The sequence below is a fragment of the Leopardus geoffroyi genome, chromosome B3 (genome assembly GCF_018350155.1).
Source record: "Leopardus geoffroyi isolate Oge1 chromosome B3, O.geoffroyi_Oge1_pat1.0, whole genome shotgun sequence".
Classification (NCBI taxonomy): domain Eukaryota; kingdom Metazoa; phylum Chordata; class Mammalia; order Carnivora; family Felidae; genus Leopardus; species Leopardus geoffroyi.
Genome location: NC_059337.1, coordinates 125924490 through 125951294, shown reverse-complemented (window position 1 = coordinate 125951294; position 26805 = coordinate 125924490). Strand labels below are relative to the sequence as shown.

The 26805-nt window shown below is 44.3% G+C and overlaps 1 protein-coding gene across 5 annotated transcripts in view; it reads left to right on the top strand.

Moving 5' to 3' along the window:
- The first annotated feature begins 3212 nt into the window (after positions 1-3212).
- The window catches only part of STON2 (stonin 2), a 153010-nt gene continuing 129417 nt past the window's right edge, over positions 3213-26805 (top strand). For 2 of the 5 annotated variants that reach the window (XM_045451771.1, XM_045451767.1), the window contains exons 1-2: positions 3236-3386; positions 13751-14004. The gene's annotated coding sequence lies outside the window, so the exon portion shown is untranslated. Of the gene's footprint in view, positions 3387-13750; positions 14005-26805 lie in introns of all 5 variants that reach the window. The other 3 variants (XM_045451769.1, XM_045451768.1, XM_045451770.1) reach the window with 3 other exon arrangements.

Here is a 26805-nt window from a genome sequence, read left to right as displayed (position 1 = left end):
TTCATGAATATTTTTTTTCTGTATCGTATAGTTTCTGTATGGGTATATGTTTTAAATTCTCTTGAGTATGTACCTAGGAATAGAATTACTGGGTCTTATGGTAACTCTGTGTTTAACTCTTTGAGGAATTGCCAAACTATTTTCTAAACCAGCTGCATCATTTCATCCTGTGTACACTTAAGAGAGACCTTATTCTTCTTTTTACCTGACAGTGCCTCACATACAGAAACTACCTATTCCCTATTCGAGTGGATAGCTGATCACTTTGACTCACATCAAACACCCATCCAGCCTGGAACTGGAGGATGCCCTGTTGAATAGCAGAGTGGTGTGGCCCCAGTTTCCTTAATGCCACCCTATTAGCCTGTAAGGGATTTTAGTCAATCAGTTCAAGTTTATTGAGTACTTACTACTGAGTTCTATGAACTAGGCCAGGTGTTGGTAATAATTAGTTGGAGGGATGGCCATGTAAATGGATCACTAGAATACTGTTGCTTTGTGCCGTACTGAGGATATAACATGGGCACAGGGATCACTATTGTTGCCTGGAAGAGTTAGCGAAGCCTCACAGAGGAAAGGACATTTTAGTTGAGTTTTGAGTGATAAATAGGATTTGCCACAGAAGACATGCAACACAGGAGGCACAACTAAGCAAAGCATTTTTGGGGGGATGAAATGGGGATAGGAGCACCTGGGGGGGCTTGGTTAAGAGTCCAACTCATGGTTTGTGAGTTCAAGCCCCACACCCTGCTCTCTGCTGTCAACACAGAGCTCACTTGGGACCCTCTGTCTCTCTCTTTCTCTGCCCCTCTCCTGCTCTGTCTTTCTCTTTCAAAAATAAATATACATTAAAAAGGTTTAAAAAGAAATAAATTAGGCATAGACAGATACATAACTAGTTCCTGCCCACAAGACCATTCCAGAGGGACATGGTGGAATCCAGATTCTTCTTTCACTTCTCATCCCTCAGAAGGCTGAGTTTAGTGTGATCCAACCAGGGCTATGAATTTAAGAAATCATCTTGGGTCAACCTAGTTCTCCAGCTAAAATAACCTTTCTTCTTTGGAGAGATAGGGTGACCAATCCAATCTGCTTTGGCAAAAGCCACCGCAATGGAAAGTGAGCAACTGGAAAGATAGGTTGATGTCTTCATGTGTTTCTGAAGCTTGGAGATGGATGCTGGTATAGGAACCATTCTCACAGTCTATTTTGCTGTGGTGTTCCTACCAGGTAAGGCTCTACTCATGCCAGGCCATCTTTTCAATACAGAATGAACTACTTGCTTGTCCGTTGATATAAATTGGGAACAGTGAGCTAATTTCCTCCAAGGGTCTTGGGATCCTCAAAGTAAGTGACTTTAAGCTTACGCAAAGGTAAAAATCAGGCTGTTCAGAGTAAGTCAAGCTGGTTTTCACTCAGGTGTTTATTTCTCTACCAACCCAAATTTCTCCCTCTAGGGTTCTATCAACATACGAGAATAGAACGAGGGGAGATACTCTTGGAAAATGGCTCCATACTTACTTTCAAGGTATGAATACACCTGGAGTCATAAGTGCTAGAATATAACCTGTGCTGATTATTTCTACTCACTGTTACCTGAATGCTTAGAGAGGGCTCCTTTTATGAGTGGCAAAACAAAGTTCTGGTGGCACCCTGATTTATAGTGATTGTTTTTTTTTTTTTTTTCAACGTTTATTTTATTTTTGGGACAGAGAGAGACAGAGCATGAACGGGGGAGGGGCAGAGAGAGAGGGAGACACAGAATCGGAAACAGGCTCCAGGCTCTGAGCCATCAGCCCAGAGCCTGACGCGGGGCTCGAACTCACGGACCGCGAGATCGTGACCTGGCTGAAGTCGGACGCTTAACCGACTGCGCCACCCAGGCGCCCCTATAGTGATTGTTTTAATTCTTTAGAAAGGCCCAGTGCAGTTGAGAAAAAATGTTCGGAGGGCTACAGAACTGTGGGAGAAGAAATCGAAGATGGAACAATTTTATTCATTTTATTTTATTTATTTTAAATATGAAATTTATTGTCAAATTAGTTTCCATACAACACACAGTACTCATCCCAACAGGTGCCCTCCTCAATACGCATCACCCACCCTCCCCTCCCTCCCACACCGCATCAACCCTCAGTTTGTTCTCAGTTTTTAAGAGTCTCTTGTGTTTTAGCTTCCTCCCTCTCTAACCTCTTTTTTTTTCTTCCCCTCCCCCATGGTCTACTGTTAAGTTTCTCAGGATCCACATAAGAGTGAAAACATATGGTATCTGTCTTTCTCTGTATGACTTATTTCACTTAGCATAACACTCTCCAGCTCTGAAGATGGAACAATTTTAAATCCCAATGCTCTCTTTCCGTTCTAACTTGTGCCTTTGCACTGCGGTGTGGAATGACTGCTGGGGTGTCTTCCAGATAAAAACCTCTCACACTCAGAACTTATATCATTTGTCCACACGTTTCACAGGACATGTGGACATCCTTATGTCAGCTGTTTCCTGTATTTCTGTATTAATATATGTAAAGCACTTAGAAAAGTGCCCGGCAAATAACAAGAGCCATGAAAACGTTAGGGTCATCATTATTATTATAATTACTATTACCATTATTATTCAGCCCCATCTCCTTAGTTAGGTATTAAGTTCCTTGTAAGTGAAGATCTATGTCACCACTTTTCTCGCTCTTACTAATTTGTTGACAAGACGAGGACCTCGCACAAGTTGCTTCCCTTTCGCGAACTCTAGTTGGACCACATAAAGATTATGCATCAAGCCCAACCTAAGACCACAAACACATTTTGGCGCCCACTGTTTACAAGCCACTGTCTTGCGTCCTATGGCCTTTTTATAGTAAAACCTGTAAGAGTAAACACGCGGTCAAAACCGCATGTAGGAGTCCAGCCTTGGCAGGGGGTGTAGGAGAGACTCCAAGGCGATACCCGCTCCCCGCCACCCCCCTGCTACTCGTGCCACTTTCCGCTCCGCCCGGTGCCTGGACAACAGACACCACTCGGCGCAGAGGGCAGGATCCCGGGTTCGGCGTCTGGATCGCGGCCGCGAGGTGCTGCGGGGACGCGAAGCAGTGGCGCCGGGGGCACCCAGAGCAGGTCCAGGCGGCGCCGGGTCCGTCCCCCCACCCCGGCTCCCGGCTGCCCAATCAGGGCGCGGCTCGGGCGCGCGCCGCGGCCAATCAGGAGCTGCGGGAGAGGGGCCAGGAGCCGGCGGGCGCGGAGCGAGCCTAGAGAGTCGGGAGCCGGCGGCGGCGCTGCGGCCGCGAGGGAGGGCAGCGGGAGCAGTGGGGCTGGGCGAGGATTCCCGGGCCAGCCCAGCGGGCTCTGCCGTGGCGACATTCCGGCCGACACTTGGGACCCTGCGGGCGGCGTCGCAGGTAACCGCGCCCGCGCCCCGCCGTGGAGGGCCAGCGTGCCCTGCCTGAGGGGCTCCGCAGGTGGAGCCGGCGAGGGGTGGGGGTGGGGGCGGGCCGGCCGCGAGGTCCTAGCGCCGCGGGGGCTGCCCCTCGCCCCGCGTGTCCCCACGCCTCCGCGCGTGCCTCTGCCGGAGCCCCGCGGAGGCGCGACATTTCCACTGGCTGCCGGCGTCCAGGGGTGGGAGGGGGTGAGGTGAGCCCGCCTAAGGCGGAGAAGGGGCGGGGGGGGGGTGGGGGAAGACACTTGCGACCCCCGCTCCCGTACGCGGACACTGCAGACGGGTGTCCTCCCTGAGATGTGAGTCCCCGCGACGTCTTCGTTGGCCCAAGGCGACAACAGGTGTCCCTGGGGACGGTGCCTTTCCCACCCCTCCCCCCCACCGCTCGAAATCCCGGCCTTGGCGTTCCGCCCCACCTTCGGGGTGTCGGAGACAGGACCCCAGCCTGGTCACTCAGGCGCGCTGCCCGCTGGACAGCGCCCAGAGGCGGCCTGGACCCAGCAGACCCGGGCTTTGGATGGAGTTTCCTCTGTGTATTGCCAAGCAATTTGCTGGACACCCGCCTCTCGCTGGGTGAGGAAGAGTTGAAGATGAGAGATAGAGATAGAGACAGAGACACCGAGAGAATGTGCCTATGTTGCCCTTACTGAAAGGAGCTCCCCGAGGGCTGTGGGTGAATCATTAACTGTCGTCTTGTGCAGCTACTGACCTCTGAAAGGGAGAGACACCCTTTCTGTCAGGCAGGTCCTTCATGCTCTTATGTGCCTCACTCTCTTAATCTGTAAAGTGGCCATAAATGGTTGCACCTGCTTGATAGCCTTGTTGCCTTGTTTTGAGGATTAAATAAACCAGTGCCCAAAAAACACTGAGCACAACACTAAGTACCCAGTAAATGCTGGCTCTTATTATTTGTTATACGGAGTGGATGGTTTTTTAAAGAGTAAGTCAGACGTGTTCTCACTGGCCCAGTGACCATTTGGAGCTCTGAACAGCTTTCTAAACTCGAAGGGGAAAAATGCTATTATTAATGTTACCGATGGTATCATTTAAATGTAATAATGTCCTTTGAGGGAATTAAAAAAAAAACACAAAACTCCATTGGAATGGTGAGAGAGATAAATGGATTCCAACAAGTAACTGAGAAAAGCTTTGCAAACCCTGAAAAAGTTGTTATGAATGTTGTGTGAGAAGAATATCTTGGTGTTTTGTTGAATGCTTATCTTTCACTAATATGGCTGATGGGGGAGGACTTGAAGGTTCTTATACTTTCCAAACTCCTCCCTGAAACAACTTTAAAGAGAGGGGGAAGATGAGAAAAACAAATAAAAAGCTCAACCACACAACAAAACACCAGCAGCTCACAGAAACCTAAAATTGCAGTTCCTACTTTAGGCAGTTATTTTGGTGTCTGACTTGGGTGGTCTGGTTCAATTCTTTGCCACTGTGTCACTTTATTATCCTCGTTTTCTTTTCCTTGTTCATTTACTTAAAATATCTATATGTAGCCAACTTGCTTGGAATTCTGAACCCTCTGCTACTTAACCTCCTACCTTGTGGCAAACCCAAAAGGACCTTCCCACAGGTTCCCAAGGGCAATGTCAGTGGGAATCTACCTGTCTTAACACACCACACTACCTGGGAAAGGTACAGACAGAATGCCCCAGTTCTCCAAAGGCTCCAGTGCATTTACTTGCCGGGAGCCTTCGAATAAATCCATCCACTTAGAGAAAGTGATTATCTTCTCAGGGGGTAAGAAGCCCACTTCCAGATGCAAGTCTTTCAAGTGTCAAATTAATTCCACAACCTTTTAGTTGTGGATAAGGAGACTTTTACTCTCACCACACAGTGGGAGGATATGAAAGCTTGCTGACAGAGGAGGGAGGTGAGTGGGGCACAGGAAGGATTGCTGCGATCAGAGCCATACCCACACTTGGTGAAAACTCTGTCTCTGTGGCTGATGGCTGGGAAACCTGGACAAGTCGCTTTACTTTTCTGTGCCAGAGTCTCCCACTCTGTAAAATGAGGGCTTATTTATTTATTTTTTTTTTTAGAGAGGAGTTGTTGTAAGGATAGTGCTAATAAATGGAAAGTCCCCAGCAAAGTTCCAAGGACATAGTTACTGGTCTGTAGCATTCAAAAGGGATCCTACAGGTGAGAGTCGATCGGTTATATCTGGGAATAAAAAAGACTTGATTGAGGAGATGACACCTGAGCTGAGTGAAGAATGATGAGCAGGTCTCTTATGCAGATAGGATTGAGGTGGGATTGGAAGGAAAGGTAGAGCAGAGGAGAGAGACATTCCAGGCAGAGGGGATATGGGAGATCCAATGTGCTATAATGGTCAGCTTAGGCAAAATAACAAATAATTCCCAAATCTCAGTGGCTTACAACAACTGAGGTGTATTTGTCACGATTGCTGCATGTCCAGTGTAGGTTAGTTGTGGTTCTGCTCCTTATCTGGTTCCTTCTGAGATCCCCAGAGGCTTAAGAAACAGCCTCTTCCTGGGGCAATACTGATCTCATTTATGGGAAGGGGGAAAAAGAGAATGTGATAAAACAAAAATATGGCACTTAATACCTGCTCAGAGATAGCAGACATCACTTCAACTCTCATGCTGTTGGCCAAGGTAAGTCACACAGGCAGACCCAATGTCAGTGGTAAGGGGGAGTCTAAGCCTCCTGCAGACAGTGAAGAATGGCTGAGTAGGAGGGAAAGTGCAGAAGGAAACAGGGCAAGGGAGGTGGCCCGGAGGCAGGTGATGAAGGGCCCTGGATCATGTCCTGGGACTTTATCCTATAGGCAGGGAGCAGCCATTGAGGGTTTTAAGTTGGGGTTTGACATGGTCAGATTTTTCAGGCCAAACACATTCCTCTAGTGGCAATGTGGGGAGAAGACCAAAATAGGTGGGATTAAAAGGTAAAGATGGTGAGTGCCCCAACGAATTCAGCAGCCTCAAATCTCCCTCACTATCTTTCACATGACTCGAGATTCAACTGTTAGAAAATTATTCCCTGGGCACTTGAATGATTCTCCTTTGTCCTCTCTTAAAATGTATATACTCCTTCATCCTAAAGTATTTTATGGTATCATCTAAAGCAGCAGTTTTCAAACTTTGCCTCAGAATCACCTAGAGCCCTTGAGAAAACACAGATTTGTGGGTCGCACTGCCAGAGTTTCTTAATAGATCTGGGGTAGCACCTGGGAGTTAGCATTTCTGACAAGTGCTCAGGTGATGCTGATGCTGCCAGTCCAAAAACCACTGAACTAAAGGGGGAAATTAAGATGTGGTTGAGGAGGGCACCTTGTGGCTCAGTTGTTAAGCATCTGACTTTTGCTCAGGTCATGATCTCACAGTTTGTGAGTTCGAGTCCCATAGTGGGTGAGCTCACCCACTTCAGGGGAGCACGAGCCCCACTACTCTCTTTCTCTCTCTGCCCCTTGTGGGATTCTCTCTCTGCTCCTTCCTCACTTGAGCACCCCCCATCCCCAAATGTGGTTGAGGGAAAGGCCTGAATAGAAGGGCCTAATGGAAAGGGGAAGAAGTCTGGAAGGTCTCAGCATTCTCCATTTGGCAGATTTGCTGAAGGCTGGCAGTGGCATTGGGGTCTGTAAGAGTGACTGAGTCTCTAGGTTTATATTAAATTGCAGATATAATTCTCACAGTAAGGACATGAAAGGAGCTTGGATTCATAGAAGAAACATACAAGTGCTACTTTATCCCCTCCTTTTGTAATTCTGCCCCACCCCCCCACCATCAGGCATGTCCTTGAGCACACACCCTTTTGTCTGGCTCCAGCCCTCTCACTTAAGTTTGTCAGCTCAGCGTATTCCAGTCTCTGATCCATCACACTTCTTGTCCTCCCAGTTTTAATTTCTTTTGGAACTGGGGTTTGCCCACTGGGTGGATGTTTGGCTGAATTGTAAAATAGACTGAGAAATTTCTTGCTTCACTTGAGGTCATCTTCATGAATACACATCTGTACCATATGATCATGCAAATTGTGATCAACCCTCCCAAGATAACTAACCCCCTGAGAACTCAAGATGTCCATAGTTTAGCTTATGCTAATGGGTGGAGCGAGTCCCATCAATTCCTTTCACTGTGACTCACCACTCCTGTAATGAGAGAACATTCCAAGAATGGACGTTAAGGAGAAAATATGTTGGCGTGTACAACATGACACAAGAAATAGAACATAGTGAGCATTTGTTTTCTTTTTACTATTTTTTTCTCAATTCTAGATGTGGAAAAAGTTTTGACTCTACCGGGTCCAGATAATCAGTGATATGCCTGCCCACACTGTGTAAATACATGAAATACTTTCAGAGCCAACATTTTGAGTGCTGGCCAGCAGGTTACAGTATTTGTTTCAAGGTGGTATAAGTCTAAAATGATCCATTGGGACGTGGATACACTATCTTAGAAATACGCATAGGAAATTTGTATAAAACAAGAAATGTCATGGTAGGCCCAAGCTATAAAATGAAATGAGTAATATTTGAAAAGACACTTTTTCCTAATTGAGATTTGACAATTCACACCTAAAAGGTATGCTTTTTGAGATAAGAGAATTCCCTAGGGTTCTGCATACCTCCAGAGGTGGATGAGAAAATTTGGAACCATGACCTCTGGCCAGGAGGCCTGAGGCCATCTCTGTTGGTCTGATTCCCTCTCCAGGTAATTTTGGAAAATCAACTGTTTCACTTCCTCCCGCAGACGTGGCCTTCCCTTGGTCAGCTCTGTAGTGGAACCCTGTAGCTCCCTCGGTCTCAGGTCTCCAGGAAACTTGATCTAAAGTTGTGGGGCACCTGGATAGCTGTCAGTTAGGTGTCTGACTTCCACTCAGGTCATGATCTCATGGTTCCTGAGCCCTACATCAGGCTTGCTGCTGTCAGCGATCCCCGTTGGATCCTTTGTCACCCCCTCTCTCTGCCCCTCCCCTGCTCTCTCTCTCTCTCAAAAATAAATAAAACATTAAAAAAAAATAAAGTTGCAAAAGATGTAGCAGACAAAACCCTAGGCCTGAGTGAGAGCCAGTGAGGGAAGGGACTTAAACTAGCCAGGAGGGATCTAAAATGCTGAATATATTCACTAGAAAGTGTTACTCTTCCCCACTGGATAGCATTTATCCAGGAATTTGATATTTAAAAAAAATACACATTAAACCACTACATAAATGGTATCTTCTCTACATGTTTGTATTGAATAAATGTTAAATGTAATATATATATATATGTATATTTTCACATCTCTAGCAGTTTCAAGAGGTAGGTTTCTTGCACTGTCATTTTTCTGAATCGTGATTACTGAGAAACAGTTGGCCAAAATTCTATAGACAGATGGTGGAAGGGCAGGATTGAAAACTTAAAGTCCTTTGAATTTTCTGTTCATTGTGTCCACTCCCATCATCCCAGCTGGCCTCAAACTAACCCAGACTTATGCTCTGAGGTAGCCTCACTAACAGGTAACAGCTAAGAGAAGCTTATTGTTCTTTGTGCAGTGTGATCATGAGTGTGAAGCTACTTTGCAGATTGCTAATGGCCCAGTAAAATCTTTGGAAGGTGGTTTCACAGGAATGGCATTGGGTATCTTCTGGGTGCAAGGTTCTGAGGAAGATGTGAGGAATTCAGAGAAGTGTAATGCTTATTCTTTGGACACAGCCTCTAATCTGGGAGTGAAAGGGCATAATATTTATACAGAATTAATAGTAGTCAAATAATAGTGGGGCCAGCCATACAATTAAAGGGGGCACTGCAAACTGTGAATTCAGAGACAGAATCTTTCTGAGGTGTTGCTAGGCTGGGAAGGTTCACGGAGGAGCAGTTGCGTTGGATTGGAAGTAGAAATGGAGTTTAGGTGGGCACATCAGGTTTTAGGGAATGGACCTCAGTGAACCATGGCTCTGACGGTCCACACAAGCTTGTTCCAGGTCTGTGGCTAGACTTCCAGAGCAAAGGAGTCAAGTAGAAGAGGACAGAGAAGTCTGAGGTAGACAGCTTCTTAAAGTCTTCCTTTCTTGACTGCCATCTGATTGTCTAATTCCAATATTCTGATGGCTTGTGTCACCTCCTGAAAAATGAAGCCATCTGGTGATTTGTTAGCAAATGAGTACTCTGGACTCTAATTTGTCCTCTTAACATGTTCACTTTATTAATAGGAGAGCACTTTGGAGCTAAGAATGTCAAACCTCTTTATAAATAAAATTTAATCCTATCATAAACTCTGTCAAACTGGCAGGCGGTTGGTCTCACTCTGCTTGCAGGTGACCTGGGAAGGTCAAGCAGCTTGTTTAAAGTCGTGCAGGTATCCCCTGGCACTTCTGTGCTCATTGGTCCCACCTCCTGTGGTGTCTAGCTTAAGTTGCTTTACAGATATTCACTAAGCACTTGGGGACCCTTCCATCCAATTAGGACTTTCTCCATCACTCTTTTATCCCATAGAGGCCCTCAGCCTTAATCCCAATGACCCTCATTAATTTTAATTTGGAGGTGGGATGATTACACCCTTCTCTTTCAGGCTTAACAGGGGCTCTCATTGAAAGAGGTACCGTTTTAGTGCTGTGGGTCTGTGCGCACACACCATCTGAATGAATTTGTATTCTCAGCACTTTTCATGCCAGATGCCAGCCAGTATAGCAGGTCTATCAGTGGCTTTCAATCTGCCTAAACTTTGAAGTGAGACACCAGACCCTTGCCAGCTTGATGGAATCACTGCATTGGTTGCCCTTTGAAGTTAGCTAATTGCTTAAAAAAAAAAAAAAAAAAAAGTGAGATGCTTTAAATGAAAACAGATTTTATTCCTCTGTTTGCTTTAGAAACAATATATTTGTCTGTCTTTTTTGACTTAAGTTTTTAAAGAAGAAAGAATATGATACCATAGTGAAGTGGGTAAGGTTAGGGTGATCCACAGTCAGTGAGCTTACTCAGTTAAATGTTATTTAAATGTGTGAACTGTCACACATTAAAAAAAAAAAAAAACAAGACATAGCTGTCACAAATACAGTTTTCCTATTGTATTTTCCCACCCTTGCCAAACATAAAGTATTAATTTTTCTCTGCATCATTCCTTGTCCCTACATTTCCCTTCACTTAACCCTCTAAACACTTGAAGGGTGTGAACAACTTTTATTATTGAGATTATCAAAATTACCATAAGTAGCCATCATTCATGGAGTTTTACTGTGTCCCAGGTCTTCTGCTAGCATTTTACTCCACATTATCTGAATTTCCGCCTCAACTCTGTGAGGTGGGGCATTAGTAGTATCTGCAAGGGTAAGTAATCTGTCGGAGGTTGTGGTGGAGATAGGGCTTTGACCCCACCTCTTAATCTCTCAGTTCTAGAAGTTGTGCCCTTAGTCACTATTCTATCTGGAAACAGAAGGAAAAGTCCTCTAAAGAGTTAAGGGGTGGGGGGCGGTCTGTGCACTCCGGGCACACCCACAGAGATCCTGCCAGAAGAACTGTCCTTGTTTTGCTCCTTGTTTGGCTTCACTGTCAACAGGGCTGGTGAAGCACACTTGCTTCTCTTCTTTTATCTATTTCTTTCTCCTTAATATTTTTGGTATTAAAGTAACATCTAAAAGGGGGGTCTTTTGGGGGCATCTATTTGAGTACATTCAGCACATCCCAGTCACTCACCAACAGCCTAATTGGCCCAGGTGGGCAGTATCCTCTGAAGCAGCCCCTCCAGCCGCACCATCCATCACATTCAGAGGCCCTGGAGCTCTCATGCTCTGCTGTTGGTTGGTGTTCAGTTCCTGATCCCCGAGCAGGCCTTGGGGAGGCAGTTCCAAGGAGGCAGGGTCATGTGCTGTCATATCTCAGATTCAGCTAGATGACTTGGCTGGTCACAGCCCAGTGCTCATGGGACAAGGGGCTTTGGTCTCTTGTCATTTAGTTGCCACTTTCCTGTGAAGAGGACAGAGAAGGTGCAGTCAGTCCTGGCCAGGAACTTGGCAGAGGTGGGCCCCGGCCATAAGAAAGCAAGATAAGAGTATAGATAGGTTCCTTTCTGTACTTAGAGGAAAAAGTATGTTTCATGGATGGAGCATGGTGAAGTGGTTAAGAGCATGCACACCAGAGCTAGACTGTCCAGGTTTGAATCGTGTGGTGTTGGGCAAGCTGGTTAATCTCCCTGTATCTTAGTTTCCTTATCTACTGAAAGAGAATAGTGGTGTCTACTTCAGAGAGTTCCTATGAGGATTACATGAATTCTCTAGTGCTAATTAGCTGTAAAGCACTTTGAGACCACTGTCTGGGAGACAGGAAGTGTTACATAATAGCACGTAAAAAAAAAAAAAAAAAAGCAGTAGGTGCACATCGCTATACGTGAGTAGGCAGTGCTATGGTGGATGAAGCTCACCTAACTGCTTTGGGAAAGGTGCTCCTGCTGAGTTGTGCGCAAATGAAGTCTTACTATGTGTACTAGGGGAGCTTGCTGTTTTAAAGAAGCATAGGAGAAATCTATTTGTCCGCTGCCTAAAATGAACATGAGAGAAACCATGTAGGAAGAAGAGGGGAGTCTAGGATGACTTGATGTTGTGACCAACACCACTCTCAAGATAAAGTGCCATCACGTTGGATGCAGAAGGCTTCTGGTAGAGCAGCTTTGGAGGGAGCGTCGCTATCCAGTCATGGATATGTGACCTTTGAGAGGCCTATTAAACGCTGTCGTGAAGGCACTCTGTGGGCATCAGGTGAGAGGTCAGGGCTGGACACATCGATGTAGGGGTCCTTGGCTGTAGATGAGAGTTAAATTCGTGAAGGGATTAAATTAGACCAAGAAGAGAAGGGGCTCTGAAGCTGAACCTGGGGGCATTCCAGCTCTAGTGGAAAAGTCAAGCCGGCTCTACTTTTCCGGTTTGCTTTCTTGGCTTGCTAGAGGGAAATGAAGTGTGGACCCATTTGATACTGGCATTTGCTTTGGATAGTTTATCATTTGAGCTCTATAATGCTTGGACTTCTGAGTCAATAAACTAGGGTTAGATACCACTTGACCTCTTCTTTGTGCCCTTGGGCAAGCTACTTACCATCAGAGTCTCAGTTTCCTTATCTGGAGATGGGAACTGGTAGTAAAAACTCCCATCTCGGGGATTTGAGGGGTTCAGTGAGTGCAGCTGTATCAGTGCTATGAAGCTGTTAATCGTTTGATCATTGTAAAATTCTCACTGTTCGTGCCAGAGTGGTTGGAAGTAAGGAGCGGTAACAGCTCACACATTTTTAAAGCTCTTTGAATTTCCCGTGAATTGCAAGCCACATTTTAATTTAACCCATACTGCTACTATTTTTTTTTGTTCTTATTAAAAGTAAAAGAGGTCAAGAAGATACTACAATAAATTCCACACACATATGTCAGCCATTTATGCTTTCCCTGAAAGCATAACTGAAACACTGCATCCAGAAATCAAGTCTGGCCCGTGTATATGGCAGTTGGTACATGAATCCCAGATACACAAGCATTCAGAGGAAAGCGAAACACAGAAGAAAATGGATATCCTAGCAATGACAGTATTTCAACATCACATACGCTAACCTCATATGTGCTCTTTACCACTGTGAGGCAGGTGAGAAGGTTCTCACTTCTCTGGTAAACTAACTGATCCTCCCTTATGTTTTTTTGTTTTTTTTTTTTTTAATTTTTAATGTTTATTTATTTTTGAGAGGAAGAGACAGAGCACAAGCTGGGGAGGGGCAGAGAGAAAGGGAGACACAGAATCCGAAGCAGGCTCCAGGCTCTGAGCTGTCAGCGCAGAGCCCAGTGGAGGGCTCAAGCCCACGAACCACAAGATCATGACCTGAGCCAAAGTCAGATGCTTAACCAACAGAGCCACCCAGGTTCCCCTCTCCCTTACTGTTTTAAATTCCAGTTTTACACTTGGTTGGAGAAAGTTTTCGAGACACTTGATTTCTCTCAGCAAATAATATGATTCTGAATCTATTTTTTAAAAAGTCTCCCTCTCAAAGCTACATAAGAATCCAGAGGCAGGGGAAATCAAATTCTGAAGTCTTTTCTCTGGATTCTTTAATTAGCATGTCTGCTGTGTTTGCATTTGTGGTTTATATGCTTTGAACTTGTGGCTTTTCTGTTTTGCAAGAGTTACTGTCAGTGAGACATTCACCAAAAGAAATACAGCTATTAGTGGTGGCAGGACCAAATACATGTAACGGTGTGGTTGGTTTCTAAATCCCTGCTAGAATTTTTGAGAAAACCTCTCCAGATGGCGGTGGGTGGTGTGAGGGCTGAAAGAAAACATTCGAAATACCGAAGCAGAAAAAATAATAGGAAAGAGCTTCCAGTGATTAAATTTTTCTTTCTGGTCTTTCAGGTTGAGGAAGTGAAGAGAATAGGCATAAATGGTGGGAAATTTCCATCAACTTGGAAAACACAATAGAATAAATAATTCTTGGCCACGAGGTGAGAGCCCAGAGAGTCACAAGGTCAAAGGATCCTGTCCCATTTGTCTGTGGTGACAGCCCCCCTCCCCCCAAAAAGGAACGCCTCACCCTTGAACAATGCAAGTGTCCCTGGGAAGCTGAAAAGGTACATGCAAATGATGAAATAAATCACATCATTTCAGAAGTAAGTGGTGGTTATACTTTTCTATATTTCCCAAATTTTCTTTAGTGAGAGTGTGTTCCTTTTATAATAAAATATATATAAATAATACAAAAAATAGATGCAAAAGAGGGAAATTTACTAGGAGTGTGGAGATGGGTGAGTTGTCTCCATTTAAAGGTGTCTCCATTTAAAAGCCGAGTTCCTTGCATTTTATAAAGGATTATTTTGCCCTATAAGTCGTAACACTTCCTAACTTACCTGCTGTCTAAATTTACAATCTTCCAGAATGTCCTGGGTGTCAGCCATACCTGTCACCCATCAAAACCCAAGACCCTGCTCTAGGAGAGCAGAGCCAGCGCTCAGGCAACAGATATTTATTTGACTCTCACACTGTGCCAAGCCCACGCAGTGTGGCTATATTCCTGGCCACTATCCCCAGCGGTTGGAGACCCCCTCTTGCCCCTGTCTCAGCAGACATGAACTAGGGATGTTTCTTGTTTACAGGGGGATGGCTGCATGAGGATAATGTCACAGTCAGCCTGGGGCCCTTGGGCTGCTCCTCACGAGGCCCACTGTGGAGGCCTGAGTTTTTGCGTTCAGCTGCGTTGTTTTGGTTTCTGTGCCTGAGGTCTATTTTGTTGGGGGAAGGACAGGGATTCTTAGAAAAGGGAAGGAGATATCCTCTGCCTTACTGAAAACGGAAATAAGGAATTATCAGTTCAGGGTCAGTGGAAGCCACAGTGCCTGGCTTCCTTTTGCTGTGCTCTTCTGGAATGAGTTGGTTTTGTTTTGAACTTTCTGAAAGTGACATGAGCTAGATAAATTGTTCTAGGGTGGAGCTTTCAACAGGGAGTCCAGAGACCCCTAGGGGATTCATGGAGGGACTTTGGCAAAGGTGTCTGTGAAGCACCTGCAATTTTAAATATGTTGCATGTATGTGTATTTACTCGGAGATGAGGGTCTCTGGCTTAAATTGTACCTCAGATCCAGAGAGCCATACTAAAAAAAAAAAAAAAAAAAAAAGGCTAAGACCCAGTTCTAGGGGGAGATGTTCAAGTTTGAGTTACACATCTTGGCCTTGACTCTAACTAGAGAACTCTTCCTAATGGATGATGTGTTTGTAGTTGAAGTATTAGTGTAAATAGGCACATCTCAGGTGCACCCACAGAAGCCTGTGCTGCAAGAAAGGTGAGGAAGGTTTCACTTCTTCAAGTGCTGGAAAGCTGGAAATCCAGAAATGCACAATCCCTGCAGTTCTAATGCTTCCTATTCTCCTCTTTCTGTTGTCTTTGAGCCCACACAGAGTTCCCTTAACTCTGTATTACCTGAAGAGTTAGCTTGTTGAAATGAACACTAATACCTCTTTTACCTGGTTTTTCTCTGGGTTCTAAGCAAACCAGGTTGATTTTTCCTGCAATGGAAGGCTGGATTCGGTGCAGGCCTTCATGATGATGATGAGAGCAGACATGTACAGTGAGTGAACTGCCACATGGCTGTTTATCCAGTGCCCCACACATGAGTGTTGACCTTCCCACCCTTGCTTCTTGTTTCTTCTCGCATTGCACATTTTCTCTAGGTGACCTCCAACCCCTTGGCTGCCAATACCTTTTAATCTGTTAATCAATACCTCTCTTCTTCTGACTTCTTGACCTGTTTAATAGGCCCTAAGACGTATCTGTGGTTGTCTGACAGGTGAATCAAACTCACTGGGTTTAAAACTGAACTCATCATATCCCTACCACCCCTCAATCATTCTTCCCTATGAAGTCCTTCTGAAGGCCGGTGAATGGCCAGAAACCTATCCAGTCTTCCAAAGATCTTTTTCATCCACCGACCACATCACTGCCTTCCTCAATCTAAATGAGCTTCAAATAGACTTTATCCCCATGTCTTGATGATCTTTCATTTTAAATGGCTCATAAAAAACATCCCTCCTGTTTATCCCTCATCTTGCAGTGCCTGATCACTATAATTACTAGGTGATCTTCCCACCCTCCAGTCCATCTTCCTCATTGCTTCCAGAATGATTTTCCTAAAATATGATTGAATCGTATTATTTCTTCATTTAAAATTGTTTAATTGATCTCCTTTGCCCTCCAAAACCCAACCTTGGCATGGCTTACAAGACCCTTCTGACTCCTCATCTTTCCAGCCTCTTCTCTTCTCTTCTCTTCTCTTCTCTTCTCTTCTCTTCTCTTCTCTTCTCTCTTCTCTTCTCTTCTCTCTTCTCTCTTCTCTCTTCTCTGAGCTGCTTGTAGTTCAGAAAGCGCAACATGCTTTCATTCATCTCCTACACTTTGTATGAATGTATCACATTTTATTATAGCTGTTTTTAAGTGGGGGAACTTATAAAAAAAACTGTCAGACTTCAAGGTTCTAAGTCATGTACAAAACAGTCTAGCTCTGCATCACCCCCATCCTTGCCTCCTGCCCATTCCTAATACCACCCCTAAATCTCAGGTCATCCTTGAACTTGAACCTCTTTTCATAGCCTCATCTTCACCTCACGCCATGCCTTACTTGTATCTCCAGATCCTACCCCATCACTGATTCATACGTACTCCAGGGGTTGAGGTCAGTGATGAGTGATCTTCAAGAATGGGTTAGGTAGGCAGGAGGTCTGGGGATGATGTGAGAGACAAGGGTGTCTATTGCACATACTTTTTGGTACCAAACTGGTTTTGCGTGTTAACACAACTGTTTAAACATGGCTAAGTAAAATGGCACCCTCTAATTAAGTTGCATTGTCCTGTTTTATTCTTATAGATGCTATGCTGCCAGCTTGGAATCTCCCTTTTCCCTGCCCCCAACTAATTTCTGTTCATCTTTCAAGCCCCTTCCCAGGTATCACCTTCCCTCAGTTATTCTTTACTGACCCCAAGATTGGACTGGGTGCCACTCCTCTGTGTGCTAATGGCACTATTGGGTTCACTGTATTGTGATTGTTTATTTTCCTGTCTCCTTCTCTCTCTCTTAGTCTTCTCTCTATCTCTAGAATTTCACTAGGACATGCCTAGCAATAGGAGATGCTGAAGAAATGCTTACTGAATGACTGTAGAATGGATGATGTCCTGTGACAGAATTCTAAGAACCTGCAGAAGATCAAGGAGCACAAATAACCCACAGTCCAAGGAGATTTATTAGATCATCTCTTCCACTTTCTGTGAATGTGAAATTGCACACCAGTACTGGTTCGTCTCTAGGTTTAACCTTCCTCTGTTGGCTGCCTCTTACACACCATCTGAAATCCTCTTAGCCCCACTTCCTTCTCAGTTGCCTTGGTGACCAGCTCTGCTGGACTGTACCATTCTACCATCCAACGCCATGTTGGGCTTACTCCTACCACTTCTGGACTCAGATGAAGCACCACCCTGTAGGTATGGGATCTAGCTTCCTCATTTGCTGCTGAAGGAGCAAGACAATACACCCCAAAAGTGTGGGGGATGTTGGGTCACCATGGAATGAACTTTGGCCCAGTGGGGAATAAGAGAGAGTCAGGTGATGGCAGACATTTTCCCTCTCAGAGTATCGCTCCATTTGATGGAAACTTTTGGGAGGCTGTAATCTCTACCAGCCTCTTTGGGGGTGTCCCATATGACCGAGTGAGAAGTTTTGTTTATTGTGAAGCCATGATTGGTCCTGCCCCATTTGTTATTTGATTTTGCTGTCTCACTTCTTTTTCTAAACTCAAGCTTCCTGGGATTGCTAAAATGGACTAGAAGTTTGGTCTCAGGCTCTCATTTCTTTTTTTTTTTTTTTTTTTTTTTAATTTTTTTTCAACATTTATTTATTTTTGGGACAGAGAGAGACAGAGCATGAACGGGGGAGGGGCAGAGAGAGAGGGAGACACAGAATCGGAAACAGGCTCCAGGCTCTGAGCCATCAGCCCAGAGGCTGACGCGGGGCTCGAACTCACGGACCGCGAGATCATGACCTGGCTGAAGTCGGACGCTTAACCGACTGCGCCACCCAGGTGCCCCTCAGGCTCTCATTTCTAAGCAACACAGCCTAAGACACATTCACACTTACCACTCTTTCCCTAGAGAAACGGGGGCCAGTGAAGGTAGAAGAAGAGGGAGGAACACTACAGATCAGGTGGTCCTTAGGGTATGGATCTGACAGGGCATGACTGGGAGTCTGAGCCTTCAATCCTCCATCCCCTGTTCTCTCTTTTTCTGTAACACTGGCTGCCCTCATTTGGAGGAACTGGGAAGATGGGTCTATCAGTAGTAAAAGACCCATCATTTGTAACCTGTGGATCTGGTCCCTGTGTAGGCTAGCCATCTGTTCCATAGTTTCCTATTTAAAAAAAATTTTTTTTTCAACGTTTATTTATTTTTGGGACAGAGAGAGACAGAGCATGAACGGGGGAGGGGCAGAGAGAGAGGGAGACACAGAATCGGAAACAGGCTCCAGGCTCTGAGCCATCAGCCCAGAGCCCGACGCGGGGTTCGAACTCGCGGACCGCGAGATCGTGACCTGGCTGAAGTCGGATGCTTAACCGACTGCGCCACCCAGGCGCCCCATAGTTTCCTATTTTTAAAAATATTTCTAATTAAAAAAAAAACACATCAGACATCTATCTTTGAATGTCAGCAATACAGCTGTGAAAATTGATCCCGTGAGGATGTGTGATACATTCTGGGTTTAAAGCTTACCTTCACCACTTCCAACGTGTGTAGCTTTGAGAAAGTTAGCTGATCCAAGCTTTAGTTTCCTCATCTGGAAATAGGCATTAACAATAACATTCCCCTAGAGTGGTTGTAGAGATCAGGTAAGACGATGCCTGTAAGACCCTTAGCACAGTGCCTTACAGAGTAAGCTGTCAGAAGGTAGTTGCTATAGTTGTTATTCTGTTTTCACAGTACAATTTGAGAATGAGAGAGGGTTAATCTCTGGATAGGAAACAAATGTAAGGTGATATATATATATATATTTTTTTAGCCCTTAAACGTTTTACTGGGTTTTCGGGAGGGGCTTTTTTGGTAAACCTCAGGCCAGTTTTATACTTGTTGAAACAGGTGGGAAGGCATGCTAAAACCCTTGCATGGAAGCAGCTGTTACCTGCTAGGTATTTTATTTTGTGCAACGTGTGAGAATCACATACGGTTTGAGACTAGTTAAATATGTTTCCCGTCTTTTAAGTATTTTCAAGGTTGCAAATAAGTTTATATTAATCCCAAATTAATACATTTGTGGAAACAAAAGTGGGAAGATTTTGCAACTTTGCTGTGGTCATTCAAAGAATTTGTGGCAGGGAAGATCCCAGGAAATCTCTTGCTCCTTGTCTGAGGTGAGTTTCAATTCATGCCAGGTAAAAAAGAAAAGTACTTCCTCCATAGAAGTTTGTAATGGGGATTAACAGAGTGTACACTGTTAAAAAAAAAAAAAAAAGTAATTTTTTGCCTTCCTTTACAAAGTTGTATTAAGAGTCATTAAACTTTAAACTGTAATTATGGTATATTATTAACTCCTTACAATAGGCCTTCTAGTCCAGCTGCTTTACTCTGTTCCACAAACACTTGCTGCTTTCCTTCTGTGTAGCTGGCCCTGAGCATTGGGAATACAGTGAGAAAGGGCACAGACCATCCTTCAAGGAGCTGTCACTGCAGTGAACCTTCTGAAGGGTCAGACAGTGACCGTCCAAGCGCCTGTAATGTCTCTCTACAACATTTGACACTAGAGAAACCCACCTTCTTGAGACTTTTCTTTCTCTCATGACCCCAGTGGCCTGTGGTTCTTCTCTTCTCTCACATTTGGCTCTGTCACTTTGGGCGCCCACTTTTTTCCTTCTCATCTCCCCATTTTCCTATATATAAAGACATGCTGCAGGACTCAGCCATCTTCTTTTGTCTTCTTCTTCCTCGGTTGGTAACCTGTTCCTTTCCTTGGCTTCATGTATCCTCTTTTTTGGGTTGTGTGTATGTGTGTCTCTTATCTAATTTTCTACCCCTTACTTCTCTAGGCCCCACACCTCCATTTTCTATATCTACCCTTTTGTTTCACAATCCTCGAATCTCAGCATACCCCCAATTAAAATTCTCTGCCCACCTCCACTACCAATTAATCCCACCCTCCTCCTTTCCTTAGAATACTTAGCAGGCCCTTCTCTGCCCTCTGTTCAGCTGTCATCCTCCTGATCACCCAGGTGGGATTGTATTTCCTATCACTGTGGTTTCTCTTGTTCTGTTGAACGAAGAATAATCACAGGGATCCCTATGGCTGTAGACATTTACTTCCATCTTCTTTCCCAGTCAGGGTTTTCTCCCAAACATTTATCATCTCCCTGCTGTTTCTTAAGCATGGGTGAGTGGTGAATGAGTACGGGCTGCTGGATTGCACAGCTCTGGGAAGGCATTGGGGCAGCATTCCCCAGGCACCATTCCCCTTAGGGAACACCATTCCCCTTAGGGAAGGCATTGGGGCAGCATCCCCTTAGGCACCGTTCCCTTCACATCGTGTGTACATGAATGGTGCCTCCCAGAGTTGTGCAGCACAGTGTTGTGGGGGTGTTAGGGTGCCAGGGGATGGAGTGCTGGTGAGGGCTTCTGGGGGGAAGGGATGCTGAAGACTACAGTGGTTGGGACAGAGTTAAGGGGGACTGGCAGTGCAGCCCAGGAGGAAAGTCCTATTTCTGTGAAAGAGGGAAATATGGGGAAATAGTTTTTCTCTTTGCCCTCTAGCTCTGTGAGAATAAAGCTCTGTGTTTTTCTAGACAAATCTGCACTGAGCTAACCTCATTTAGAGCCACCCACCAAGCTTGAGATCTGTGGCCGGGAGCTTGATTTTCCTCTAATTTTTGTCATTCTTGATACAGGGAGCATTGGCAGGAGTTTCTAAAATGAAGGTCCCACGTTGCTGCCACTGTACTGATAGATTGGGATAATCCCAGATACTCTTGTCACAACTGGACCCTTTTAGATACAGTTTCCATGTGGCCCAAAGGGGTTGGTGGCAGTGCTGGTTGTGCTACTGCCCCATTTACCGAAGCAGCCCAGATGATTTGGACACACCAACAGTGGGAGGAGCTATGTGGCAGCGGTGGCCAAGGTGCAGGACCCTTGGAGCACCTGCCCAGGCCAGTTGCTGTCTTCAGCCACACGGGTTGTGCCACGCACCCTCCACGGACATTGCTCACGTAGAAGATCTGCAAATGGAGTCCCAGAGTTGTCCTGTGTAATGTCCCTGTGAGGCATTTCCAGGCCAACTAATAATACCTCCCATCCTGCTGGCCGGGCCATTTCCTGCATCATGCTGAAGCTCACACCACTACTTCCTTTTTTCCCCAAATTTCTAAGGTCTCTCCTTTCCTTCCACTTTCACTTCCTGAATGCCATGACCACAGGAATGAAATCAGCAAGTTGTTGCCTGGTCTCCTTGCCAGGCTAACTCCTACTCATCCTTAGAAATAGTAATATAGTAAACTACTCTTTATTCATTGTGCTGAAAATCTTACATGCAGCATCTCTTTCTATCCCTATAGGACTCTCTGAAACTGTTAGGTAAAATTCAGGTTTGGAGAGTTTGAGATATTCCCATGATTACAGTTAACAGTGACGGGCTTGGCCTGCATGACTGCACACAGAGCTTGTGCTCTGAATCCGTGTGTAATTCAGCTTCCTAAGACCCAAGATAGGCCTCTTCTAGGAAGCCTGCCTGAGCTCCTCCACCCCTGTGACCTTTGGTCATCTTCCATAGTTACCCATGCTGTCATTCAAGTTCAGTGCCTCTTAGAGGTAGTAGAGAGAGACCTATGTTCCTTCCTTTTTCTGAGGTTCCCAATACATTAAAGATTGAAAGAGTTCCAAGACAGGGTTAGAAAAATATTATGACCTTTCTTGTGTATTTGCATTTAACCAAATTAAAACCTTTAATGCATATTCTTACACAGAAAAACACAGAAACCCATACAGAAACACAGAAAATATAATTTTGCTACACACAAGATAACTATAGGAGTTATAAATGATATTCGTTGAACTCTCTAGGCAGAGTGGTTTGGTAATGGGGCATGAATTGAAGGTTGTAGGAAGCACCTCTTTCAATCCTTTCGGTGTATTCCCGTGACTAAATGTGTGCTTCCATTTTTTTTTAATGTTTTTTTATTTTTGAGAGAGAGAGACAAGTGGAGGAGGGGCTGGGGGGGGGGGGGGAGGTGTGGACAGACAGAGGATCCAAAGTGGGCTCCGCGCTGACAGCGGTGAGAATGATGTGGAGCTCGGTCTCATGAGCCATGAGATCGTGACCAGAGCCCAAGTTGGATGCCCAGCCAACTGAGCCACCCAGGTGCCCCTGTATCCATTTTTAATAATATTAAAGTCCTTCATGAGTATGAGGCGGTTGGCTAATTATAGCCTTTCTGGATTCTGTCATCTATTTCTCTATCCCTAAAACTAGCACAGTCAGGGCTTGGCACATCATAGGCTCTCAGTGCTTGTTGGTTGGCAGAATGAATGAGTAATGATTGTTAGAGAACAGTCTCAGAACTTAGAATGATTTTGGTTAGAATCCCAGCACTACCATTTACTAGTGTTCTGACATGAAGAAGTTACTTAATCTCTCTGTTCTCAGCTTTTGTCATCTCTAAAATGGTGATATCACTAATAGTACCTACCTTAGAATGTTGGTTGGAGGAACAAAGGGGATAATGTGCCTCATCTATGGGATGACAGAAGTGAGCTTGTACATGAAGGGTGCTTGGGTATAGACTGGGAGAGGTAGGAGATAGGTCTGTGGGCATCATTGTTGATAAAGGGAGAGCCACTCCAGCTGCTGCCTTTCCCTGAGCCTGTGCCTCCCCAACCAGCCGTGCGGAAGAATGATTGGTGGCTCCAGGAGAGTTGCCAAAGCACCTGACTTTGTTTTCAGGGTGCTGTTTCCTCATTCTGCTGCTTGATTGATAACGATGTGCAGACCTTACTTTTGGAATAACGCTGCAATCTACTGACTACTCTCACCCACTTTGTTTCACTTAATAATTATTCAGAATTGTAAAATTGCCTGTGGTTTCAGGAAATTCCTGCCTTTGTTATAACATGCCTGGTACCTGCCCCTCTCCTGCTGACAGAGTTAGCACTGAAGATATTTGGATTTACTGAGTTCTTTAGAAGCATTTTCAAGTTTTTTTTCCTCCAAGACTGGGATTCAAAGCATTTCATGGAGAAAGCCCCACTTCAAACTCTTTTTCTATTTCCACGTGGTCGGGTATAGAATGGCCTGGTTGGTTTAGGACCTCTGTTTCCCACATGCCCATGTATTGAAGAGCAGAGTATGGCAGCACCCCCTAACTTGGGCTCCCTCCTCTTTTCTTTCCAGTTGGAGTCACTGGGCCCTGGGACTTGAGTCTTGTGGTGTACCTCCACACTGGCCATGCACATAAGAACTTTAGCCACCCTTCCTACAGTCTCTCTCTAGTAGACTTGATCCATTCTGTGTAGTGATAACTTTTCTTTTCTTTTTTTTTTTTTTTTTTAACGTTTATTTATTTTGGGGACAGAGAGAGACAGAGCATGAACGGGGGAGGGGCAGAGAGAGAGGGAGACACAGAATCCGAATCCGAAACAGGCTCCAGGCTCTGAGCCATCAGCCCAGAGCCTGACGCGGGGCTCGAACTCACGGACCGCGAGATCGTGACCTGGCTGAAGTCGGACGCTCAACCGACTGCGCCACCCAGGCGCCCCAGATAACTTTTCAATGTATATCTCCAGCACTGAGCTCCAGACTTGCATGTTCAACTTCACAGTTGACATGTCTCTTGGATGTCTAATAAGCATCCCAAATGCATCATGTTTAAAAAGAAATATTTACTTTACCCCGAAATTCTGACTCTTTCCCTCAACTCAGTCAATGGCAGTGCCATCCACCCAGTCCTCGACCATAATCCAGGAGTTAACTGTTCCACCCTTCCTCTCCCTATGTATGGCATCCATCAGAAAGTTTTATAGACCCTACCTCCAACATCTATCTCAGATATGCTTCATTCTGTCCATCTTCATTACTCCCATCCTGATTCTGGCCACTATATATTTTTTTTCTTGATAAAAGAAATCACTTTAATTTTTCAATGACAGTGTACTAAGTGATGTTAGTTTTGTGATTGTCTTTATTACCCTATACATTTATAATCAGTAAGAGAGTTCTTAATGTTTTGACAAAAGGTTTTAAAGACCACAAAACAGTCAAATTTTTCTCTTTGATTATGAAAATTGCTTTGCATAGTTTCAGCTTACATCGTCATTTTTTATGGAAAATTTTATTTTAAAAATTGTGTTGAAATACATATGAAGTTTGCCATCTTAACCATTTTTAAGTGATGGTTCAGTGGGATTAAGCACATTCACATTGTTGGGCAACCATCCCTACCATCTGTTTCCATAACTGTTTTCATCTTTGAGAACTGAAATTCTGTACTTATTAAATACTAACTCCCCAGCCATTTCAGCCACTGGTTACCATCGTTCTACTTTCTGTTTCTGTGAATGTGACCACTTCAGGGACATTCTGTGGAATCAAATGGTATTTGTCCTTTTGTGACAGGCTTATTTCCCTTAGTGTGTGCCCTCAAGGTTCATCCATGTTGTATGTAGCAGAATTTCCTTCCCCCCACTTTTTTTGATGTTTATTTATTTTTAAGAGAGAGAGTGTGAGCAGGGGAGGGGCAGAGAGAGGCGGGAGACAGAGGATCCAAAGTGGGCTCTGTGCTGACAGCAGTAAGCCTGATGTGAAGCTTGAACTCATGAACTGTGAGATCATGACCTGAGCCAAAGTTGGACACTCAACCGACTGAGTCACCCAGGCGCCCCAGAATTTCCTTCCTTTTGAAGGCTAAATAATATTCTGTCCTATGTAGATACCACATTTTGTTTATCCATTCTTCCATGGAAGGACACTTGAGTTGTTTCAGGCCGCCATCATCTTTCATCTCAGCTATGTGACAGCCTCTTAATTGTTCTCTCCACTTCCACTCTTAACCCTCCCAATCTGTTCTCCACTCAGCTTCTGAAAAGGCAAATTAAATTTTATTGTTCTTTAAACCCTTCGTTGACTTCTCATTGTACTTAGAATAAAATCTAAATTTCTAAATTTGGCTGATAAGACCCATATTCCTAAAAAGGAAACACCTTTATAACCATATCTTAGGCTTCTGTCCTCCTGGCTCATTCTACTGTCAGTTTTTTCTTTTTTGTTTCTATCTCAGACTCTGCCTTTGGTTCCCTCCACCTTGAATGCTTTGTACTTCTTGCTGGTCATAGTTGGCTTCTTCTTACCCTTGAAGTAGTAATTAAATGTCAGCTTTTCAGAGAGATCTATCACCCTAATAATTAAGATCCCTTGTTATTCCTGGTCTTAACCTTGTATTGATTTGCAAATATTGTACATGTTTACAGTTGATTTGTTTCATCCTTGTTTTCCCCTCTTGGATGTAAGCCCCTTGAAGGCAGGGTCTATATTTATCTTGGTCTATATTTATCTTGATTACTTTTGTATCCTGAACATCTAGCAGATGTTTGCTAACAATTTGGTGGATGAAATAGTAAATATCCTATTTTTTAAAAAAAGTTTGAGAGGAGATTCCACAGTCTGTTCTACTTCTCCTTTCCTTCCTTTTTGCTCACTCTCCCCTCGGCTGACTTTTAATACATTCCAAAATGTTGACATCCCTATTGTTAGGAAGAGGCATTGGTATGATATCATCATTACTGCACCAGTAAACTGGTTGAATGTTCATTAGCCTTGTGATGTTCAAAGAAAAGATACCCAAAATTGTAATTTAACTTTTTGTTTTAAAAACAATCACCCTTCCAGCCTTGCCCCATGTCTCTGGAAAGGCAGGCTAATTTTGAAGTAGTCTAAGTAAGCAAGGCAGAAAAAGACAAACTTTTTGGAGAGAGATCCTATGTAATATGTTCCAGAATGCTACATGTATAATTTTGTGTTCTTTTTGCTATTTTGTATTATTTTTTTAATTTGTTTCCTACTAGGAGTAGTAGTTGATGTCAGTTGAGGTCCAGTCCCTTATCCACACTGGGAGGTTATTTTAGAAAGTCTTTGTTCCTCAAGATTTTGAACTCTCAAATAAATTTTCCTCCCATTTCTAAACTATGATGCTAGCACAGGATGGTTGGGTTCTCTATCCAGAGTAATTTCAACAGGGTTGAAATTAAGGATTGGCCCACTGTGTGCTCACTTGGAACTCAGAGACTTCTCCAGACTTATGCTTGTTGTTGGCAGGATTCAGTTCCTTGTGGTTTTAGGATTGTAGTCCCCCTGTGGTCATCTCCATCTGAGCAATGGAGAACCTTCCTCTCCTGCTTTGAGCTTCTCTGAACTACCTCTTTTGCTACCAGCCAGAGAAAACTCTCTGATTCTAGTCACCCTATCTTAATGGCAACTGGCTATCATCTGAAAATCCCTTTTACCATTCAATATGACATAATTATGGAAGTTGCACCAGGACATGGAGATCATAGGGGTCATCTTAGAATTCTGATCGCCACAGTTAACCTAGAATTTCATTCATCTGCCTGTATCAGAAAAACTGATCATAATAGTTTAAACAAAAACATTTTTTTTTATCTAACAATAAATAGAGTTAAATGATTATTGATACAGGATCAGTGGCTCAGTGACATCAGGGCCAATGACTGTGATTCGCTTGCCTTTTCATTTGTGGTTGCAGTGTGATTATCACAATGCAGCCATCATGACCATATTCAAGACAGGAAAAAAGAGAAAAGGAAAGGATCAGGCCTGCATGAGCATTATCCGTATCCTTCATTGAGACATGCAATACAAAGCAAGACAAAGCAAAGACAGAAACCA